Here is a 12476-nt window from a genome sequence, read left to right as displayed (position 1 = left end):
GAGGAGATATGGTAGCCATCTTCAAATGTCTAAAGGACATGGAAGATGGCACAAGTTTTTCTCCAGCTCCAGAGGATAGGATTCAAGTTACAAGAAAGGAGTTACAAGAAACATCAGGAAGAGCTTTCTGGCAGCAAGAGCTGCTTGACATTGTAATGGACTCCCTCAGAAGATGGTGGACTCTCCCTCCTTGGAGGTTTTTAAGCAGAGGTTGGATGGCCATCTGTCATCTATGATTTAACTGAGATTCCTGTGCTGCAGGGGGTTGGACTAGATGACCCATGGAACCATACATGATTCCATGAACAAAAGCAGTGTATAACTTGAGGAGACATGAGCTGATAGGTCTTGTCTTTCTTACTACTTGTACATAGCAGGGAGGCATATAAATAAACATACAGAGGAAAAACTCCTCAGGATTGTGCGGTCAATCAAGGAACATGTTACCTTGGCAAACATCATGCCCCTCTGTATGGGTGTGAAGCAACCCTTCCACCACTCCTCTTGGTTAGCTGATTTGCTGATAACAGAACTAACCATTATGTTACAAACTGTATGAACTTGCTGTTGCATTTCCAGCCCCACCTAGGCCTCATTCCCAACTTATTTTGCAACACATGTAGACTGGGTCTTAAACTGCTATTGGGGCCTTGTTCCTAGTGTTCTGTCACAGAGCTATTGCGCTGTGGATAATTTTTATGGCTGTGGCTAGAGATAGAGGAGGTCATTAACTGAGGAGCAGGTTTACGGAAAAAAGACAAAATGGTCACCCTCACAACACATACAGTGGTGTGAGAAAGTTGCACTAACTCTCTAGGAATTAGAAGAAATCCAGTTTGATAATATAGCTGAAATGCTTTCAATGTGCAAAGTCGCCTCCCTTGCTCTTAGCTCTAATTTTATAGTGTTCTGCAGCTGAAGTAGTTCATAACAGGGCACATGCTTGAAAATGCTATCATAAATTCAACTCTTGTTTAGTTTGGATCCACTGGCACTTGGTGCCTTTCCTGTTGGCTGGTATTTTATGCCTCAGTACTCCAGGAAGAGGAAAATGCTTTGTTTGCACTAGTGCTAATATGAAAAAACCTCTCCCTGACATTTAAACTTTTAGTACCAGTTTGCCTACAGTGTTAATATCACTGAAATGGCTTACACAGATTAAAACAGCCTACAGTATATAATGCAAAATATGAACGTAACAGTATTTGCTGATTCAAACACTTGAAGGAATTATTACCATTGAGATATTTAAGGTCACCTTTACAAATCCAATAAATCAGAAGCATGTCAAACAAAGGGACTTGGAGGCAGCAGAAACCAGGAAGTGAAATTCTGGCCATCACAAGTATAGAGCATATGAAGAAGATACAGAAGGGAGCTACCAGAATGATTGGGGAACTGAAAGGGTTTAAAGCAGTTAAAAGCCTGTTCATTTGAAAACAAGTTAACAGAGAGGTGGAGTGAGCTCATCACATGGCACTGATCCTAACGTAGCAGCGCCGGCTGTTTGTACAATTCTTTTTTCATAAGATTTTATTAAAGCTTTTTCCATAATACAAAACAAACCAATCCAAACAAAAACAGAGAATGGAACTGAAAAGGAAATGCAGAGTCCTCTCTCAAAGGTAGCTTTTAAGCCTTGCCATGCACAGAAAGCAGTGGACCCTCCCAGTTCTCACCTGGGAGCTTTCCCTTCTTCTCCCAGTCTCTCACCTTGGGAGATCTTCACTTCCCTGCCTCTCTCTTGGGGTCCTTCCACTTCTGAGCCAAATTCTAAATGCTGGCTTTGAACTACAAAGCCCTGCATGGCTCACAACTCAACTTCTCTCCCAGACCCTTCAATCTTCAACTGAGGTCCTCCTCCAGCTGCCCTCTCTGAGGAAGGTTTGGAGGCTGGTGACAAGAGAATGGGCCTTTTGAGTTGTGGCTCCCTGCTTTTGGAAGTGCTCTCCCTGATGAGGCCGGCCTGCTGCCATCGCTAACACCCTTTCAGCACCAGGCAAAAGCCTTTGTCTTCTCCCAGGCATTTGACAGATTATAGATAATTAACTAATTAAGTTTCTATACCAACCTTCACCTGAGAATCACAGAGCAGTTTGTAATATAAAAACTCAAAAATACATACCATAGTAACAAACAAAAACAATAACCCCCAAGCACAGTTTAAAATGCCACAAATTGTTTAATTAGCCAGAGGCCTGGGAGAAGATGGATGTTTTTGCCTGGTGCCTAAGGGTGTGTAATGAAGGCGCTAGGTGAGCTTCCTTGACGAAAGCATTCCACAAGCAGGGAGCCACCACTGAAAAGGTCTATTCTCATGTTGTCACCCTCTGGACCTCTGATGGAGGAGGCACACGAAGAAGGACCTCAAATGATGATTGCAGGGTCTAGGTTGGTTCATATGGGAAGAAGCGGTCCATGAGGCATAGCAGTCCTGAACTATTTTGCTGTTTATTGTTGGTATATTTTCTGCTGCTGAAGGTTTCCTGCTGTTTTATTGGGTCAGCTTTATAGGTTATTGTATGGTTACTATTGCAATGCATTGCTATTTTTTTGACCTTGTTCTATGCCTTTAAAATTTTGTAAGTCACATGGAGACTCCGAGGTCTGATAAATGACTAATAAGCTGAACCATAAGTGGGATAAATGAAACATTAGCTGTAGTATAATACCTCAAGATCATCAGGAAAAGTAACTAGGCAGTCAGTTTAAGAAAAGAAAGAGGTACTGCTTTGTGCAGCATGACTGAACTACAAAACTCATTAGCCATAGGATATTATGCTGTCTACAAACATATATATTGTTAAGCTCACCCTACTTCTCTGAGCAGTGCAGTGCATAGGTGGAGGTTTAAATGCTCCAAAAGGCAGTCCAAGCCCTCATACCAGATCTCTAGGGAGACAGACAAAATGCCTGAAGAGCCTAAACTCATCTCTCTGTGCCTTTCTCTGCCTCAGATTGCACTCTTTCTGTTTACACTCTGAAACTGCACTCTGGCACCTAATTGCAACATCCCCAGCCAAGAGCTGGAAGAGCAGTGAAAGGTAGAGAGCAGCATGACCTTTTACCAAATTGACTCTCATCTTCCAGAGAAGTGTGCAGATATTTTCTACCTGTAATTTCCTGGGAAAAAAGAGATACTTGTCCATATTGCCAAGGCCTTTTAAGGCAGTCCCCAGCAGCTCTGTTGTCTCATTAACCCTATCTAACTCCAACTGTCTGTCTTGGGAGGTAACTCAGCCAGATTTAGGACTTAGGGGGGTTTACTGCAACATGTGCCATGCAGAAACCTGGTTTTGAATGGAGAAGTAGTGGTAGGAAAGGGGTGCTTGTGAGAGCAAACACACATGGAGTTGGGGGATGCATAGGTGGCAGGTATGGAAATGGCTAATCACCCCTCTGCCTGACACATCTCTCCAAATTCCATCCTGTTGAAGATATTTCTCTTAAACAAAGCAGAATCTGAAATTTATTTATGCACATCTATGTGTGGAGCCTCAGAACTGCGTCAACTTCCTGCTGTCTCTGGGAGCTGTCCAGGGTCCTGCATCACACTAACCTTACCATCTCCTTATGGTGCATTACCTTTCTCCATGCTTCCTCCTTGTATCCACTGATTCTACCAGGGAGGTTATGGATTTCAATAGACAGGTTGTGAAGAAGAGTCTGGGGGAAACCATTTGGGAATTGGAAGTATTATTTTTGAGTGCTTATGTAACACTGGGATGTGGGCCTTTAATTATAGAAGGCAGGGACACAGCATCCAGCCAGATGTATTCAAGATACAAGAAATTATTATGAAAATAATTCTTTGAACTACACATGCTCCATGAGATTTTTCTGTTTGAAGGGTGTCTGAGTGTCTTCTTCATCTCACAGTTGCTGCCATGCAGTTCAGGCCTAGCAGGAAAATTCATAAACTATTTGAAGCATTTCTGTGTTCATTGAGTGGACACATTCTGTTAAGCGTTTGTGTGTATGTTTTCCATTGCTGTGTCTTGCGGGTTTATTGCCCTTGATGGTCCAAGGGTTGTAGAACAGTGTGGATCTCCCTCTTCAATGGTCAAACTCAAAAAGAAAAATACCACGTAGTCTCCTCCCCAACACCATCTGTGACCCTAGCCTCACTGATGACAGAGCTCCAACTTCAACAGAGGTGAAAAGCTGGCAGAGCAGAGTGGATCTCTGGAAAACCACCAGAGATCACCTGGAAAACCAGGGAAGAAAGTACACCAGTGGTGGAGCTGGTTTACTGAATTTTTCTCCCATCAGGATATATACCCATCCCAAGGCATTTTATTGCCTGAGATGAAGGACAAGACATTGCACATCCCATTCAGCTTGCAGGAAGCAACTGAACTGGCAGCTGACTCTTCCTTCAGCACTAGTGACATGGCAGCATCCACCACTGCACCCAAGGACTCCAGGCTACTACAATCTGGCACCTCTCTTGATGCACCCACACAGCCTGGATCCTACCAACACTGTGCCTCATCTTCATTCAGGTAAGCAGCAGCTACATTGGTGTTGGGAAGGCAGCTCTACCCCACCACTGGGGCCATTGCCGATGCCCATAATGTTCCTAGATCCTGAGGAAAGTTAGAGATGACACTTACAAAGACCCCAGTGAGCACTTGCAAAAGATGCTTACAAAAGCCCAGTGGTTTTTGAGGCAAACAAATGAGTTTCCACCCATGCTCCAAGGAGCTCAATAACATAATGTTCTCCCTCTCCCCATTTTATTTCCACAGCAACCCTGTGAAGACAGCAATTTGATTGAGGATTTGAACCTGGGTCTCCCAAATCCAAGTCCACTACACTGTACACGCCTGATTTTTCACAGAGAAATAAAACAGAAAATTTAGCCTTCAGAGTCATCTGGGTTTTTTTTTAATGCCCTCATTCTTAATTTCAATATTCTTAATTAAATATTACCCTAATTATACTCTGCAGAATTATTTTATGCCCTCCTTGGCTTTTCCAGTCTTCAAATATTTGTCCACTAATATCATTATCCCCCGGCAAGCATCACGGATTCACTCATTCAGCCTTCTCTCTTAACGTTATTCTCACCAGGGCTCCTAATTATGTTTGCTTCCATGCCATGGACATCCTCCAGGTTGCTGTTATCTCTCAGGCATCTGGGGATGCCACCAAGGGTTGCCAGCTGCAGTTTCCATCTTTACCTTTCACAGTGCTGTGGAATCAAGACAGAAGGAACTGTGGCTTCTTCCAGATGCTCTCCCACTCCTTTTGCTCCCCACCTGTTGTATTGAATAGTGCTGCAGATGCATAATGCAGCAGGCCAGGGAGAGGAGCAGGTGAGAAGGCCTGGGGCAGGGAAAATGGGTGGGACAAGCCATGGCTGCCTCAGCTCCCATTTTTTAGCAGAAACTTAAGATTTAAAGGGTTATATATATATATATATATATATATATATATATATATATGTTATATATAAAGGCAAATCAATCAATCAATCCTAGCTGCTACTGCAAACCTACAAGCACTCTCAAACCAGGGCATGGATGGAATATTTACCCATGACGTGTACTGGAACTGGATCATGCTGTTGACCATCCTCCAGGTTTTGCACAGTTCAGTATCCCCTTATATCCCCAATCAATGGGGATATAATGTTCTGCAAGAGAGCTGCTCCTTGGAGTTTCTGAAATATCAGTAGCCTGCTCCACAGCAACTCAGTGCAGGGCTTTCACTGTGACAGCCCCAGTTTTGTGCATCAGCATCCCTGTTGAGATATGACAGGGGCTTGCTATCTGTACTTTCCAGAAACAACTGAATATATATATTTGTTTCAACAAGCTTTCCCAGTCGGATGAAAAGGCCTCTGTCTTTGATGTTTATCTTGTGTTGTTTTTAGTTTAGTTGCTATTTTCTATTGTTTTAAGCCTATTTTAAATTGTTTTTATTGTATGATTGCAAATTGCCTTGAAATCTATATGAAAGGTGAACCATAAACTAACATAATGCAACAACAACAACACTGCAGCACATAACATAAGCTCCAAATATCCACATTATAGAATTAAAGAGTTGGAGGGGTCCCTGTGAGTCATCTATCCCAACCCCTGCCCAATCCACAACTACAGATAGCTGCCCAAATTCTGCTTGAAACTCTCCAGTGAGAATGTATCCACCACCCCACTATCAAAGAATCACAGAATGGTAGAGTTGGAAGGGACCACGTAGATCATCTTGTCCAGCCCCCTGCAATGCAGGCCTCTTTTTGCCCAACATGGGGCTCATGGAACCAATCATACAATTGGCTCCATTGTCAAACTGCTCTATCAATATATTTATCCTACTGTTGAACAAAAATCAATGTATGCCCATTAAATCTGATCCTGCCCTCTGATCTTTGCCCTGGTACTTCCAGACATTTTGGACTACAACTCCCATCAACCCTAGCCAGCACAGCTGTCCAAAAACATCTGGAGAACACAAGGTTTGGGAAGGCTGTTCCAGGTACACAAAATGTCCCATGAACAGCCATTGAACTGATGGCTGTCCAAAAACATCTGGAAGGCACAAGCTGGTGAAGGCTGGTCTATAGATAGAGGTCATAGAGTTAGGTCAATAGTTTTTAAAATATGCCTTACGCCCTTTACCAAAAGTTGCTAGGCGGCTTATGACAATAATATATGCAATTAGAAAATCAATTAAAACAAGATACAGTCATAAAGCACAAAAAAGAAAAGAAAAAAAGGTGTGTGGTTTTAAATAAAAAACTATTTAAAACAATTCCAAGCATAAAAAACATAAAAACAATGCTAACATTTAACAACAATTCTATACATAAAAAGCAGTTAAATTGATTCCAATACAGACGCAGACTTGGGTAATGGTTGAGGTCTAGGGATTCTTCCATGCATAAACTGATAGTTGGATTGGTTCCTTAAAAATGTAGAGTTTTTTAAGGGACAAACAGGCGTACCCCTACATTCACCAACAACTGTGTTTAATGAGATGTCTCCCATCTATTCCAGTCCGTCGTCAATAATTATTCTGATTTGTAACGAATAGACATTTTTCAAGCATGACACTGACATTGTGATTTCAGAACAGCCCCATCCCAGTTTGATGAGCTCTTCTCCCAAGACACACAATCACAGCAATTATATTTTGTTTTTGGGAGCACCCTTGTAATGAGAAACAAAACCAAAGATTCCCAAGACAGATCCCTTTTACTGTCACCAAGTGAACACCTGCCTTTTTAAAACCTGTTGTATGTTATACAAAAGTTTCTATAATCAAACCAAGCTTTCACAAGGAGTATGCACCTGTTGCCCAAACTTTCTCATTTAGGCTGTGCCTCTATACCAATTTACTTGGGAGTAAATGCTATTGAATCCAATGGGGCTTCCCTCTGAGTAGACATGCAGGACTGCACTGTTAGAACCGATTGTTAATTTTTAGAGTGGGTTTATTGATATCCGCTGTGTGTTATGTTCTTTATTGGGTGATAACCAACGTCACACAAGCAGACTTCTGCTCATGCCGTGGGACTTCCCCTTCCTCTCCTCCTCCTGCAGAATCCCACAAATTAGCTCTTTAGGATCCCACAACTCTCTGTAACAGATCTGGAGGTGCAAGGCTGTAGGGAGAGGAGAAATCCATTCCACAGACAGACAGAGGTTGCTGAGGAAACCACAGTAATTGTTGTTACCTTGCTCCTAGGTGGGAGAGATGGGAGCAGCAAGGCTCAGGTTGGGTGGTGAAGGTTAACCTGGCTTCCAAATGAGAGGTGGAATGCTAGGGAGCTGCATTTGGGCATGAGAACATGAATGTAGCTCATGAATGCACATTTATTGAATTTATATCCCACTTTTCTCCCAAGCTGGGATTCAAGGCAGCTAACTCCATTTAAAATTAACATTATAAAATGCAAAGTAATAAAAAATAAACTAGTCATAGAGATCCTTTAGCTGTGATTCCTGCATTGCAGGGAGCTGAACTAGATGACCCTTGGGGTCCCTCCCAACTCTTCTGGTTCTATGATTCTATGACAAACAGTAATTGAAATACATGAGAACACAGTTAGAATAAGAAATTACAGTTTGCCCTGACAGCAGCCCAGCGGTAAGCATTGTCTGGACCTTTGTTTTCAAAGGCCTGCCTGAGCAATAAGCAGTTCACCTGTAAGCTGCCTTAAGATCCTGGGGAAAAGGCAAGATATAAATGAATGAATGCATCAGCTGCCTGTTCCTAGGGTTGGTTGTAAGCTGAGCTGCAGAAGGACACTGGAACTAAGGGGTGGCACCATATAATTAATGGAAAAGATTTGCTTCACAGAATCATAGAATTGTATAGTTGGAAGGGACCATGAGGGTCATTTTGTCCAACCCCCTGCAATGCAGGAATCTTTTGCCCAACGTGGGGCTCAAACTCATGACCCCAGGATTAAGAGTCTTGTGCTCTACCAACTGAACTATGCATGTGTTATTGGTTATATCCTGGGCACAGAAGCCCTGGGAGGCAAACACCAAAACGCTTAAAGAAATACAGTTAAAAATAAAGTGGTTGAATGATTAGCATGTGTAGCATCAGAGAGGGAGCAGGGGGCCAAGCACCCCGATGAGGAGTGTGGCCTGGGGACATGTTTGAGGGCCATATAGCTATACAAATCAAAGTCTAAAATGTGCTAGAAATGTAAAGAAAAAGAGGGTACTTTTTATCATATGTGGTGGTCATGTAAGATGATAAAAGACTTCTGGGAAATGATATATAATGAATTGAAAGAAATGTTGAAAATAACTTTTCCTAAGAAACCAGAAGCTTTTCTTTCTTTTTTTTTAATAAATGTTTATTAGGATTTTACAACACATAAAAATCAAACAAATACATATCAACACAAAAAACAAAAAATACACACTTAATAAAAAAAGAAAAAGAAAAAGAGTCCACTTTTAAATTTCAAGGTTCTATATCCCTCTTTCCTGACCTCCTCACATCTCCCTTTTTTGTGTTCCTCTTTATTCCATCAAATTCAGCAAATTCTAACCCTCTTTCACATCTCGTTTATAATTGTGTACTCCCACTTGTTATATCTCTAATTTCCCTTCTTTTTTAGATCCTTTTTTTCCATACCTCTTTTAACCATGTCCCAAATGCCGTGTTACCTTTACATCCCACATCATTTTAACATTCAAACAATTTACTATATTTCTGTAGATAATCCTTGAACTTTTTCCAGTCCTCTTCCATCAACTCTTCTCCCAGGTCTCGAATTCTGCCGGTCATTTCTGCCATCTCCATATAGTCTATCACTTGCATCTGCCATTCTTCCACGGTGGGAAAATCACCAGAAGCTTTTCTTTCAGGCATTATAGAACCAGAGATCCCAAAGGACCAGACGAAACTATTTATGTACGCAACCACAGCTGCGCAGACTCTCTTAGCCCAGAAATGGAAAGAAGAGTGGCAGACAAAACTGATGAACTATGCAGAGATGGCAAAGCTTACAGGAAGAATTAGAAATCAGGAAGAGGAGGTCTTTAATAAAGAATGGGGAATGTTTATAATTTATTTGAAAAGCCGTTGTAAACAATTACATACATTGGTAGGATTGACAGAAAACTTGTAAAATTTCGAACTATGGATTGACAAAGGATTTATAAAAATAGAGTTATGAAAGAGATGTGGAGGGGGAAATCATTACATTAAGATTCACAGTGGGGTGGAAGTCAAAAGGGATTATATGTTTATGTATTTAATCCATTTGTTAAAGAGGCCTAGGGGCTACCCTTTGCTCCTGAGTACAAGGTTCCCTGTTGTATTTGTCTGCAAATTCTCTCACACCTGACAAAATAAACTATAGGAGTACAACATACATTAACACCAGCTGATCAGTAAGTAGCATTGAATTGGCTTCCAGGGTTTAGTTGATTCTTATTACTAGAAGGATTGCTCCTTGTTGTGTTCACATCCCATCTTGAACCAACTGCATGTCTCCCCTTTGCACAGGGGCCTTTGGTGGTACAAAAAGTAGAGAATCTGGTTCTAAGATGGGTAGCACAGTGCCTTTATTGGGATGTCACAAATTAACATCCATATGAATTCCAGTCAATTTATTCATGGACTCATCTCATAGGCAATACCTATCTCAGTGTCTTGGTTCTTTCAGCTATTCCCATTTAGGCAGAAATTTCCAGCTCTATCTGCATCTGCTGTCTTTGCTTGCAGAGACAGGTGTCTCGTGTTCTGCTGTTCTGATTTAGCATCTTAATGGCCTTTTAACTTATGCATAGGCACCCCTGAAAAATCAACAACACATTAAACACTTGATACTTCTTTTTCTGCCCCCCTCCCTGACAAATCCTTCTGTAGAAATGGGATGTGGCATGATACAGATAGCCAATGAAACCCTTCAAAGATTTTGGGATACCCCCTAGGTTCCTTAAAATGTTAGTGGGGGCTGAAACTGACAAGAGTTATTAAGAGGAAGATGAAAGTGGGATAGGAGAGACAACATTGCCTATGGCATACACACTCATTTTCAATGCCTGTAGACAAAGAGGTTTGCTGGACTGGCCCTGGATGGCCTACTAGAGGCAAAACCAAAAATGCCACCTTTCCCTCCCCCCCTCCACCTCCTTCTTGACTGTGCACCTGTTGTTATGCACCCATCTCCTGTAGTAGGTGCATTCGCACACCACCACCTCCTCCTCCGTGCAACAGCTCCATGCCCACTGTACACCCGCCGTTGTGTGTCTGCCCTCTGCCTTCCAGTGTTGGCAGTGGGTGTGCAGACTGTGGGTGTGCAGTGGAGGAGGACCAGGCAGTCTTTCCAAGCTAAGCAGTGCCTGCCATCCTGAGGCAATTGTCTCACCTTGCCTCATGGGTGGACTGGCCCTGGAGGTGTGGCAGGTTTGGAAAGTGCTATGAAAACCTGCAACACCTGTATAATACAATGACAGTGGAATGAGTTAGCACACCACAGCAGACCATATGCCTTTATCATATCACCTTGTTGATTTGTATGTTTCATTGTTTTATAAAATGTACAGTCCAACATTCAATATAAATAGTTCAAGGATGGCTTACTCTATGGAGGGAAACAGAGAGAATAACATCTGAAAACAGAGATAAACAATGGAGTTGTTGGTGTCTGTCTGCCTTGGGAGACAATGAAAGAGCAGACCCTCAAGGGTTAAGTCAAACCATTGGAAAGCTGCAGCACCTGCTGTGGCTGTAGAGACTGAAACAAGGAAAGACATGTTTTATTGTAGGATGTGTGTCATGTGGGAGGAATTGAAGTTGGCCTTCAGCACTTCTGTTGGGATTCCTTCCTGTCCTGGGGCTTTACCACATGCTTGAGACTTGATGGCATTCTTCAGCTTATCAAGACAGGAAGGGACACCCAGCTCTCCCAAGACCCACAGAGTCTGGACACTGTTCACTGCTGTGTCAGCGGCCATGCATTCCCATGAGTACAGTTCTTGATAGTGCTCTGCCCATAGCTTCATCTGCTTGCTGCAGTCTGTGATTGTCTCTCAGAGCAGTTCTCAGCAGTGCAGTTTTCCTGACTATTGGCCCAAAGGCTTTTCTTCATGCCTTTGTACATTTTGCAAGTGTTGCCACTGTCAGCAGTAAGTTGAATGCTTTGACACAGCTTTAGCCAGTAGTCACTGGCACATTGGCTGACGATCCGCTGGGCATCGCTCCTTGCCTGTCTCAGTGAAGCAAGCATCTTCTTGCAGGGCACAAACTTGTACCCTTGCACTTTGCAGCAGTAACTGGCTCAATGCCCGTCATCACATCAGGGGTGCCAACTATGGGGGGCTATGGGTGCCTGAGCACCCACAAAATTTTTGTTGTGGGGGCTCATCACCCACACTGCAGGGCCCTCATGCAATTTCAAAGGTCTTCTGAGACCTCAGAACCTGACTTCTGGTGCCACCGGAAGTCAGGTTCCAAGGCTGGGGGGCATCATACTTGACATCATGACATCACGTCATAACATGACACCATGATGTCATGCACGCTAGGCACCCATAACCCGGGGCCCAGGTTGGCTCCCGTGCTTCACATGTATGAGATAGACAAGTCCTCTAACTCACCAAGAGTTTGAGACCTATTGGCTACCCTCACCTGGTTTAGCCAGCCAATTGAAGCCATTCCTGAGGTGTGGCCACTATTGCCTTCTGATAGCTTCTAGAGGCCACAGGCGAGAGTTGAGTGCAGGGTGGGAACAAAAGGTGGATGAAGGACCCCAGAATAAAGCAGAGGAAACAACAAAATAAATCAGCATGAATTTGTGATATTAAAACAATCTTGTCCAAGGGTGAAATACCTGTTGTTGTTGTGTTTTAAAAAAATGTTTGTTACCTGGTGCAGAAAATAAAACATCAAACTGAGCCTCTAGGGGGAGAGCATTGCACAAGTGAGCTACCACAGCCAGGAAGCCATTTTTTCCAGTTGCTAAATGCTCATCCCTAACCTTGAAAGTGCCTGGA

General features: G+C 42.8%; 1 long non-coding RNA gene across 1 annotated transcript; it reads right to left on the bottom strand.

The window, feature by feature from the left end:
• Nucleotides 1–4867: 4867 nt before the first annotated feature.
• On the bottom strand, nt 4868–11902 carry LOC310753960. Its single transcript, XR_014543525.1, has 4 exons — nt 9852–11902; nt 7688–7781; nt 5542–5749; nt 4868–5197 (listed from the first exon to the last, which is right to left on the bottom strand). It is a non-coding gene; the product is annotated as an uncharacterized lncRNA (long non-coding RNA).
• Between the last annotated feature and the right edge of the window lie 574 nt (nt 11903–12476).

Source organism: Podarcis filfolensis (assembly GCF_964270895.1).
Source record: "Podarcis filfolensis genome assembly, chromosome: Z".
In the NCBI taxonomy this organism is placed as follows: Eukaryota; Metazoa; Chordata; class Lepidosauria; order Squamata; family Lacertidae; genus Podarcis; species Podarcis filfolensis.
Note: the sequence above shows the minus strand (reverse complement) of the source record. Positions and strands in the feature narration are given on the sequence as shown.